Consider the following 12,037-nt stretch of genomic DNA (forward strand, 5'->3'; position numbering starts at 1 on the left):
CCAGCAGACTAGCAGTAACAACAAAACCTGCAAAATGATCACAAACCTTGGCCTTAAAAGAAAATTCTTCACTTGATGCTCATTCTACAATTTTTTGATTTTGAGATGCCATTTCTCTAGTGACTTAGAATCTACCTATAGTACTTTAACAATATATTTGTATACCTGTTTCCCTCTGGAGCCCTCACTGAGTTTTCATGCCTTAGGGATCACATTCTGAGAACACAATGGCACCCCACTCCAGTACTCTTGCCTGGAAAATCCCATGGACGGAGGAGCCGGGTGGGCTGCAGTCCATGGGGTCTCGAAGAGTCAGACACGACTGAGCAACTTCACTTTCACTTTTCACTTTCATGCATTGGAGAAGGAAATGGCAACCCACTCCAGTGTTCTTGCCTGGAGAATCCCAGGGCCGGCGGAGCCTGGTGGGCTGCCGTCTATGGGGCAGCACAGAGTCGGACACGACTGAAGCGACTTAGCAGCAGCAGCAGAGATCACATTTATTTGTGTGCGTGATTTGAATAAAAGCAACTTCAATAAGACTCCCATTGAAACAAACATATTTTTGGCACCTCGATACCAAAATTATGTATGCAAACTGGAGGCGATCCAAAGAACAGCCACAAGAATGATGAAGGGAATGGAGTGCTTGGCTAAGGAAGAAATGCAGGGCTTCTGAATGTCTCAAGAGAACATAAACAACAATAAAGGAACAGAACAGTCCATAAATATTGAAAAGGTGTAAACATCAAATAGGGATAGGAATGATTAATTCTGGGACAAGAGCATGGAGCTAGTTTTGGTATTCTTATATCATGGGAAGGAAAAAAGAAAAAGGACACTGCTTAATATCATCCTTTTAAAATATGCAATGTTCATTCCTTATGCAAAATATTTTAGCATCCAATGGAATCTTACCATCTCAGAATACCTCCATTTTAAAAGATGCTGAAAAATTAGCCTTTTATTCAAAATAGAGGAACTTCTTTCTCAGGATATCAGTTTTACTCAGTTTCAACTTCAAATCTTTTGCGGAGAGAATTTCATTTTGGGTAAGACTCATTCAACAATTCTTCATACTTTTATTTCAGAATGGTCCTGAAGTGAATTAGACATAGGCAATGCCAACAAGACCTGGGTCTCTTAGCCAGGTGGGGATGTTAGAGAAAGGAGAGTTAAGGGAACATTAGAATTCATGAGAAATCAAGTTTTAGTGAGACTAGAAACTACCAGCAAGATTGCCTACATTAGAGGATGCCAAAAAGCAATCTGAGAATTTAAATTTAGCCCAGAAGGTGTCCAAGGAGTGAACTATCAGGAGAACTTTTCCTCCCGCTGTTCTTCCTTTCCTTTGTCCCCATGCCCCATCTTTATAAAGCATCTAGTGTGTGCTACGTTCTATGCTCAGTGGAAACAAAGCAAACATATTTCTGTACTGTACTCTGCCCTCAAAGACCTATTACTGGGACAAATGTGTAAACAAATCATTGAAACTGAGTGTAAGGCCTAAAACGGAATAAGACAGATGCAGGATCAGCCAAACAAGTTGCATCTGTGCAGTGTATTCACCAGAGGTCTCCAGAGAAACAGAACCAGTAGCATATCTACAGGAATAAAGAGAGAGGTACTATTAGAATTGTCTCACAGGATTAAGGATGAGAAATCCCATGACCTGTTCTCTGCAAACTGAAGAACCAGCAATGCTGGTGGAATAATTCAATATGATTTCAAAGGCCCCTGCTTCCTTGGTGGCTCAGACGGTAAAGCGTCTGCCTGCAAGGCAGGAGACCCGGGTTTGATCCCTGGGCCAGGAAGATCCCCTGGAGAAGGAAATGGCAATCCACTCCAGTACTCTTGCCTGGAAAATTCCACAGAAGGAGGAGCCTGATGGGTTCCTCCTATAGTCCATGGGGTCGCAATGAGTCAGAAATGACTGAGTGACTTCACTTTTTTTCTTTTCAAAGGCCCAAGAACCAAGAATGCTGATGCCCAAGGGCAGAAGGTGGGTGTCTCAGCTCGAACAGAGAACAAGTCCACCCTCCTCTGTCTTTCGTTTATTCAAGCCCTCATGAACTGGATGATACCCACTCAAGTTGGTGAGAGAAGTCTTCTTTATTCAGCCTACTAACACAAACGCTAATCTCCTCTGGAAATACCCTCAGAGACAAACCTAGAAACAATGTTTCATCAGCTATCTGCGCATCCCTTAGCCTGGTCAAACCTACATTTAAAATTAACCACCACATGGAGTATATGCATCACAATGCACTGAGAATATTTCAGAAAGGACAGTTATATCTTGTCCTCCACAGAGTATTGGGAGTCAAGCCCTGACATAACTGAGCATGTGAAGTGCTTTCTGACAGTAGACATGGATTTCACTGGAACATAACCTATACCTTCATGACAGCTTCACAGACCAACAAGCGAGGGTGGCTATAATCTTCTCTTAGGTAGTAACAGCATGATACTAAGATGCAAAGGAATATACTACCCTGTCTTACCTCCTCTCAGGACATGCAGCCTAGAGTCTGATTAAAAAAAAAAAAATCACTCAAATCCATAAATCAGTAGGAGGAGCCGTGTGTAGAGATAAGCACCAGCAACCAGTCTCAGCACATGACCCAATGTGTCACATCATTTTATCAGAGCACACATTTTACTATGATCTTCCACAAAAATACAGACTCTATCAGTCAACTACTTAATCCTTCTGTGAAGATATATAGATAGTATCATCTCTGGATAAATTATACATAGGATTGGCAATGATTGAAACATATAAATAAAATTATGTTAATATGCTATGCACAAACTCAAGCTCAAATTTCTTTTTTTACACTTAAAACGTGTGGACTATGCTGTGAACAAGTTCAGACACATTTGAGTGTTGAAAATATAATGGTAAAATTAGTATTCATATATTATAGTCTATCAGTGCTTTGGGGATTACTTCATCCCATATTTTTAATTCTTGGAAGATTGTGAGGGGCTCTCTAAATCAAAGATTCTCAAAAGAAAATTAACACTAAAGTATGTTTGCATATGTTTGTACATGTTTGTGTCTGTGTGTATCCTTAGGGACTATGATTCCCTAAGCACTTCCTGGAAGCTGCACAGTTAAATTTCTCAAGCACTAAAACAGATGGACAGCAAGGGAACTTATTTTGTAGAATTAAATAATGATTTGATTGATCATCGAGAGGAACACAAGAAAACAAACATAACAATAAAATTAAGTTAAGAATGTATGTCATGAGTGAGCAGTTGTTTTGTAAGTTGCCATCCTTTTCCATGATGTCAAAAGACACAATTATTAATATATCATCATGACACAACCATAGTTAAGGTTCCTCATGGCAGCATGCTAACATCTTTTTTTTTTTAAATTTAATACACTAGACATTGTATTTCATCCTTTAATTTCTGAAAAGATTTATTTAATACACCAGACATTGTATTTCATCCTTTAATTTCGGAAAAGATTTACCTAGGTTTCTTAGGATCTAGAAATTCATTAGGATAAAATCATGAAAGTGTTTTGACATAATAAATGTACTCCTAATAACCATCACCATCAAAGGATTTGATTATTCATCAGATTTCAAGAAGAGTTTTTTCTAGGAATATATCTCAAATGCTTTTTAATCTTTTAATAGACCAGTAGATTCACTGGAGTTAGAAAGACTGCCCAGAGTTCCAAAAGAAGGATCTAAACACTACAGCAGAGGGGTAAAATCACTCACCTGAATGAGACAGAGGGCACAGGTTATTCAAAACACACACACAGTCTTCTCATAGACCTCTTCTTAGAAAAGCCCTACATTCATTTAGAAGGCCCCTCCTGGTTACCAGGAAGTAGGTAAGGAGCAATGACTCAAAAACTCAAGAAGTCCCATCTCTTTCCACACTGCCTTCCTTATAGTTACTAAGGTCCCCACATACAACCAGTATGTAGAAAGATTTTGCATGCACCCAAAAATAATTCTACAAGAGTGCATATTCTCTTGGTTACAAAATGTGCTCTTGAAAAAGTAAAAAGAGTATTATTCTTTATACCATTTTTTCCTCATACAACAAACTAGTGAATACAATAACAATAAAAAAGGAGCAGACTCACAGATACAGAGAACTAGTGGTTACCTGTGGGGAGAAAATAGGGGCAGAGGCAATAAAGGAATACAGGATTAAGATGAACAAATTATTAGGTATAAAATAAGCGAAAAGGCTATATTATAAAACACGGGGAATATAGTAAGTTCTTCATAATAACTATAAATGTAGTATAACCTGTATAACCTTTAAAAAGTGGGAATCACTATAACTACAATAATATATAATATAATCACTATATTTATATAATACTATATATCAACTATGGAAAAGGCAATGGCAACCCACTCCAGTACTCTTGCCTGGAAAATCCCATGGGCGGAGGAGCCTGGTAGGCTTCAGTCCATGAGATCGCCAAGAGTCGGACAACTGAGTGACTTTACTTTCACTTTTCACTTTCATGCATTGGAGAAGGAAATGGCAACCCACTCCAGTGTTCTTGCCTGGAGAATCCCATGGACTGGGCAGCCTGGTGGGCTGCCGTCTATGGGGTCACACAGAGTCGGACACGACTGAAGCGACTTAGCAGCAGCAGCAGTATATATCAACTATACTTCAATAAAAAATACTATTTTTTCCTCAAATCACTTTGTCTTTAAAAACTTATAATGATAGTAAGGGTTAACATTAACTGAATAATATATGGACTCAACACACTGCTAATATGCATTACCAAAATAATCTGATTTAACCCACACCTACAGGAAATTACAACTATTATTCTAATTTTATGAACTAGGAAATGGAAGTTTAAAAGGGCTAAGTAACTTCTCCATAACCAGATCTGTGTGTATCTGGCCCTTAAAAGAAGACTTTTTCTCTCTCTTCCAAACCCTTTGAAATTTGTTACAATTCAGCCTGGTACTGCACAAAGAGTTTGAACAAGCTCCAAAGGAGGACTCAGGTCAGATTCCACACTGATCCAAATCCAAGGGACAGTTACTAAAGCTGAAAGCCCTTCAGATCATGAAGGGGTAAGCTCTGTGTGACCGATGCTTTGAAAATGCATAAGGCACCTGATTAAAGACAATATTCTTACCAGTAAATTAAGTTCCCTTCAGTTCCACTATGATATCTGCGGTATTAACACAGGGTCATTGTAGTTTACAGCACCTAGAGATAGATTAGAAAGTTGTAATTTTAGAGATAATCCCCATCTAAGAAAGCATTTTAAACTAATTTTTTACCTTTTCCATGTTTAAGAAGGTGATTTATTTTTTCTTCCTCACTAACCCTTGAAAAAATTCCCAGATACCTAAACAACAGCATTGCTCTGTTGCTGAGGATAAAATACAGCCTCCAGATTTCTATCTACGAATAAATGAAACAGAGATGGAAAAAACAGCCACAAAATTACTCTTCTTATTGATAGAATTATTGATGTGTCTTCGTTCACAAACTCAAGTATTTTGCAACAGACCACAATTTGCGCGAATTTCTTCTTGGCAGTCCTCCATGGACTGTTTTTCACAATAGCCACTTGCTTTTGTCTGAGGCTGTGACCCATCTATCAATATAAAACTGTAAAGACTGAAACGATGAGCGCTCTATCAGGAAGCACTCTCCGAGATCAGAACTCTATGAATTAGAGTTAACATAAACCTTCCGTTCAAGAAGCCATCTCTCACCCAGGTGTGTTCCCAGCAAGCCTCCCATCTTTTAAAAAACCAACATGTGAAATGAAGGAGCTGTTTCAACCAGTTCACACTCTTTTTATTGTTAACTCCCGAATGATTTGTGGATTGGCTCCCAACCTCTAAAACATTATTTATAAGCTTTTTCCAAATGCCTTCCCAAGAGTACATCTTTGAAAAACTAAGATTTTTCTGCTGAACATAAGGACGGTCAAAATGAGTCAAAGATTTTTATCATACCAGTTGTCTTAACTTAATGAGCATCATTCTAAAGAGCTAAATTCCATTTAGTAATTTTAACTCATTACAGTGGAAACTACTAATTAAAGAGTTTATAGAACTACAGTATCTTTGGCCCTCAGAAGAAAGATGGCTAAAATATCCAAGCAATACACTTCGTTTCTGTGCATTATTTGACGATCTTTTTGGCCTTATTCCAAAAGCTGTTGCCAAAATGCTATAAGCAGATTGCAATGCCTCCGGAGAAAAACTGACACCAATACACTGAAAAGAAAAATTCCACCCTGGCAGGAATGAGAATAGTCTTCACTGCTTTCCAATTGACCAAGTGACATACTGCACAGACTGTGCCCTGTATACTTTTGTTTGGTGGCCTCATTTTAGTTCCTTTTGGCCGACTTCTTACACTGTTACTGTTATAATTTTCATTATAACAAAAAGAACTATTTATGCATGGCTCACAAAGCCCAAAACAACATTTAACATGGCCCCTAACCAGTGGGTTCATAGTACACATAGCTCGAGTATAACTGTATTTATAGAGATCTACAGGCTAATAGAAACTTTTCCCCTAAATACAGGAATATAAAAACAGGCCATTATTTGTTGTATCCAGCGTCCTCTGTGTTTCCATAGTCACCTAGTGGGGAAAAGAAAAAATGAAATGTTTTCACGTGTGGATTCCAAATGAGATTTGCTGACTGTCCTACCTCATTTACTGAGACTAAAGTTAAATGATATCCTTTATACACGCCAGTGATAAATTGGATATATTCTACAGCCAGGATTCCACATTAAGTCGGTTTAAGACATCTCTTCAAAATCCACCCATCTCATACAGCTTTGTAGGTAGCTCTTCCCAATGGGACTCGCCTTTTTATCTCCATGAGTCACACCCAAGACAACAGGGCTCAGTGACCATGCTGAAGTTATCCACACTTTCACTTAGCGATTTCAAGAGTGTCTTGGCATGAGGCATGAAGACTGCAGCTACTGATCAAACTGATTTGTATGCTCACAGTAGCAGCATATGCCTGCTGAGTTCTCATCTGCTTCTTTCAACTTTGGTTGAGAAGGCACTCACATTAATCATGGATTTAAGTTCTGCGCTGCTAATCCAATCACTGTGCGTGAGTGTGTATGTGTGTCTGTTTGGTACTGGTGTTTATAAAGGGTTATTTCTGTGTTATTAGGTCTCCTTTCATTCCTTCATGTTGTGGGTGTATGATCTCCAAAAAGGCATACAAAGACAATTCTTTAGAATGCAACAATATTAGAACATATATATGTGTGTGTGTGTGTGTGTGTGTATATATATATATATAATTCATAATAAATACATATATTAAGGCATATATGCTGATAATAAAATACAAGCATATATGCTATTTTTATCTCATTGTATCTAATTCTTTTAAATTTGTCTGATTTTTTGTTTTCTTATGGTAAATATTAGCACACCATGAATCTGTACAAATTTTGGATATACATAGGTGGGAGGTATAGGCTTAAATATTATTTTATAAGGGTATGCACATACACGGGCTTCCCAGGTGGTTCAGTGGTAAAGAATCAGCCTGCCCATACAGGAGACACAGGGGACATGGGTTCAATTCCTGGGTCAGGAAGATCCCCTGGCAGAGGAAAATGGCAATCCATTCCAGTATTCTTGCCTGGGAAATGCCATGGAAAGAGGAGCCAAGTGGACTACAGTCCCTGGAGTCACAAAGAGTTGGACATGATTGAGTGACTGAGCATATAGGCATGCACATACACACACATACTACACTGTGCAGCCTAAGGTGTCTTTCTCATCCTACTTTTATTATATTTAGCAGGATATATAATCTTTTGAATTGGTTTGTTTAAGGCCTTTATCCTTCCTCCTATCACCAGTGATACAGATATTAGTATCTTCTTTTCCACACTTAGAGGTAAGTTGATTGTTTATTTTTCAAAATCCCTGTTTTTCTACTTATGAGATATGAATAGCCACACCTACCAAACGTCATAGGAGGAATGAGGAATACTGAAAGGGAATCTGAAGAATTTAGAAGCATATTAAAGCAATACAGGCATTTGAGCCCTTCTTGGTTGTTCGCTTTTACTTAAAAAAAAAAAGGGAGGGATGACAAAGAAACTATAGTGTAGGCAAATCAAACTAGTCAAACTCTACTCATTTGTGGAAAAAATAACAAAGAATACTGGAGGGAGAAGCAGAACTTTCTCAAAGTAAGAGGCACTTAAAAAAGTGGATCAGGGTCCACCTGGGAACAGCAAACCCATGACAAGTGTAAAACAGGAGCTCTGAGTCAGCTGAACTCAGGTTTACATGCCTTCCTGATATGAACACTTTGCTGCCCTGAGGTTATTTAGATTATGAAAATAGTATTTTTCACACAACATGGCCTTTACAAGCAAACCTATGACTTCATAGGCACTCAGCAAAAGAAACAGTGATTTCTTCCAATGCTGGAGGAAAAAAATTACTTAATAATACGCAATGCTTCTACATGACACCATCCTAGGTTATTTTTAAGGTGAATTCTCCATACCCACTGAATTTACAACAAATTATATGTAAATTTCAAGCCGCATTTTAGATAAAATGAACCAGATCAATGGCTATCCTAAATATTTCTGATAGCTTCTATTCTATATTTAATACAGTGAATCTTGAGTTCCAAAATGGCAAATCTTGATTGTTGCTGTAATCCCAGTACCACTGACTGGCAATGAAATGAAGCTTAAAACATAAATTTTGGAAGAATTAGTGATTGAATGTATAAAAGTTACATGTATCAAAAATTAGTGTTACTTCAGTTCTTTAACCAGACAGTCCTAGGTATAAATGTCACTCTGATAGAACAGGGAGCACACTAACCAGTGTATCTGACAAAAGGGACACAGGAGCATAAGGAAAAAGAGCCAGAGGAGCTAAAAGTAAAGTGACTATGAAAAAAGAAAGTAAGGTGAACGTGTGCACGTACTGTGTGATCTCAGGCTAGTCACAGAAACTTTCAGAACTCCAATTGTCCCAATAAGGGATAAAGGTATCCACCTTGCAGAAAGTGTTGAGGGATATGACTGACATGTACAAAACACTTAGCCCAGGGATGGGACCTGGAAAATGTTCAGTGACCAGAGGGGCAGCTTAGATCTCCATCATCACCAGGAGAGAGGCAAAGGAACCGGGAAGGACACCTGATCAGTGTCCCGAATTCAAACTCAGTCAACAGGTGGAAACCACACGTTATCTTAAGAGGCAGCATAGGAACCTTGACAACTGTTGTATAAGCGACCTGTGTGGGCAGGTACATACATTATTCTCATGAGACAGAAGAAGACTTCTTTACAATGTGTGTGTGTGTGTGTGTGTGTGTGTTTTCACAAGTTTATGAGTTCCTCAAGGCCAAGACAAACACTTTTTTTTATTAATTTTTGCTTCCCTAATACTCAAGTGCAGTGGCTGTCAAATTATCAAAAACTGGTTGCTTATTAAATATACACTGAATGAAAAGACATATTCTATGCATGTGTGTGGGTGGGGCAGTATATGCATTTGGAACTGTTGTTGATGTTCCTTTTCCTTTTAAAATGTACCTAATTTCAATCTTTAACCACTGGAGAATTTCTAGTGACTTAAAAAATAGACTTAGAGCACTTCAGTGTTTAGTCAATATTTGGGTCCATATTCTTAAGACACTAGGATTGAAAATACGTCTTTCTGTCATCAATCTTTCTGTCATCAATTGACATTTACTTTGCATGAATAAATAAGCTCTTGATTCAAATCATGGAGTTCTATACCCTCAAAAATCTGTGCCCAGATGCTTGGTTCAATTTTGTTTAATTGCATCTTTTTAAAAGGAAGTGATATACCTCTATATAGAAAACCCTAAAGACTCTACCAGAAAATTACTAGAGCTAATCAATGAATATAGTAAAGTTGCAGGATATAAAATTAACACACAGAAATCCCTTGCATTCCTATATACTAACAATGAAAAAACAGAAAGAGAAATTAAGGAAACAATACCATTCACCATTGCAACAAAAAGAATAAAATACTTAGGAGCATATCTACCTAAAGAAACAAAGGACCTATACATAGAAAACTATAAAACACTGATGAAAGAAATCAAAGAGGACACAAACAGATGGAGAAACATACCGTGTTCATGGATTGGAAGAATCAATATTGTCAAAATGGCTATTCTACCCAAAGCAGTCTATAGATTCAATGCAATCCCTATCAAGCTACCAACGGTATTTTTCACAGAACTAGACCAAAGAATTTCACAATTTGTATGGAAATACAAAAAACCTCGAATAGCCAAAATAATCTTGAGAAAGAAGAATGGAACTGGAGGAATCAACCTGCCTGACTTCAGACTCTATTACAAAGCCACAGTCATCAAGACAGTATGGTACTGGCACAAAGACAGAAATATAGATCAATGGAACAGAATAGAAAGCCCAGAGATAAATCCACGAACCTATGGACACCTTATCTTTGACAAAGGAGGCAAGGATATACAATGGAAAAAAGACAACCTCTTTAACAAGTGGTGCTGGGAAAACTGGTCAACCACTTGTAAAAGAATGAAACTAGAACACTTTCTAACACCATACACAAAAATAAACTCCAAATGGATTAAAGATCTAAATGTAAGACCAGAAACTATAAAACTCCTAGAGGAGAACATAGGCAAAACACTCTCCGACATAAATCACAGCAAGATCCTCTATGACCCACCTCCCAGAATATTGGAAATAAAAGCAAAACTAAACAAATGGGACCTAATGAAACTTAAAAGCTTTTGCACTACAAAGGAAACTATAAGTAAGGTGAAAAGACAGCCCTCAGATTGGGAGAAAATAATAGCAAATGAAGAAACAGACAAAGGATTAATCTCAAAAATATACAAGCAACTCCTGCAGCTCAATTCCAGAAAAATAAATGACCCAATCAAAAAATGGGCCAAAGAACTAAACAGACATTTCTCCAAAGAAGACATACAGATGGCTAACAAACACATGAAAAGATGCTCAACATCACTCATTATTAGAGAAATGCAAATCAAAACCACAATGAGGTACCATTACACGCCAGTCAGGATGGCTGCTATCCAAAAGTCTACAAGCAATAAATGCTGGAGAGGGTGTGGAGAAAAGGGAACCCTCTCACACTGTTGGTGGGAATGCAAACTAGTACAGCCGCTATGGAAAACAGTGTGGAGATTTCTTAAAAAACTAGAAATAGAACTGCCATATGACCCAGCAATCCCACTTCTGGGCATACACACTGAGGAAACCAGATCTGAAAGAGACACGTGCACCCCAATGTTCATCGCAGCACTGTTTATAATAGCCAGGACGTGGAAGCAACCTAGATGCCCATCAGCAGATGAATGGATAAGGAAGCTGTGGTACATATACACCATGGAATATTACTCAGCCATTAAAAAGAATTCATTTGAACCAGTCCTAATGAGATGGATGAAGCTGGAGCCCCTTATACAGAGTGAAGTAAGCCAGAAAGATAAAGAACATTACAGCATACTAACACATATATATGGAATTTAGAAAGGTGATAACGATAACCCTATATGCAAAACAGAAAAACAGACACAGAAATACAGAACAGACTTTTGAACTTTGTGGGAGAATGTGAGGGTGGGATATTTCAAAAGAACAGCATGTATACTATCTATGGTGAAACAGGTCACCAGCCCAGGTGGGATGCATGAGACAAGTGCTCGGGCCTGGTGCACTGGGAAGACCCAGAGGAATCGGGTGGAGAGGGAGGTGGGAGGGGGGATCGGGATTGGGAATACATGTAAATCCATGGCTGATTCATATCAATGTATGACAAAACCCACTGGAAAAAAAAATAATAATAATAAAAAAAATAAATAAATAAAAAAATTTAAAAAAAAAAAAGGAAGTGATATAATACTCTCTAGGAAATAGACAGTAGTTGGTGGTACAGTAAAAATGAACACCCAAGGGAAATTCTTCAATATGCATAATAAAATGAAAACAAA

The 12,037-nt window shown here is 37.9% G+C and overlaps 1 protein-coding gene across 10 annotated transcripts in view; it reads right to left on the reverse strand.

The window, feature by feature from the left end:
* CHL1 (cell adhesion molecule L1 like) overlaps window positions 1-12,037 on the reverse strand; it is a 221,787-nt gene that overhangs the window by 171,370 nt on the left and 38,380 nt on the right. For 7 of the 10 annotated variants that reach the window (XM_043886547.1, XM_043886546.1, XM_043886538.1 and 4 more), the window contains exon 2: window positions 5,153-5,226. The exons of the other annotated variants lie outside the window; for them this stretch is intronic. The gene's annotated coding sequence lies outside the window, so the exon portion shown is untranslated. The remainder of the gene's footprint in view (window positions 1-5,152; window positions 5,227-12,037) is intronic. 10 annotated transcript variants of the gene reach the window in all.

Source organism: Cervus elaphus, chromosome 24 (genome assembly GCF_910594005.1).
Source record: "Cervus elaphus chromosome 24, mCerEla1.1, whole genome shotgun sequence".
Classification (NCBI taxonomy): Eukaryota; Metazoa; Chordata; class Mammalia; order Artiodactyla; family Cervidae; genus Cervus; species Cervus elaphus.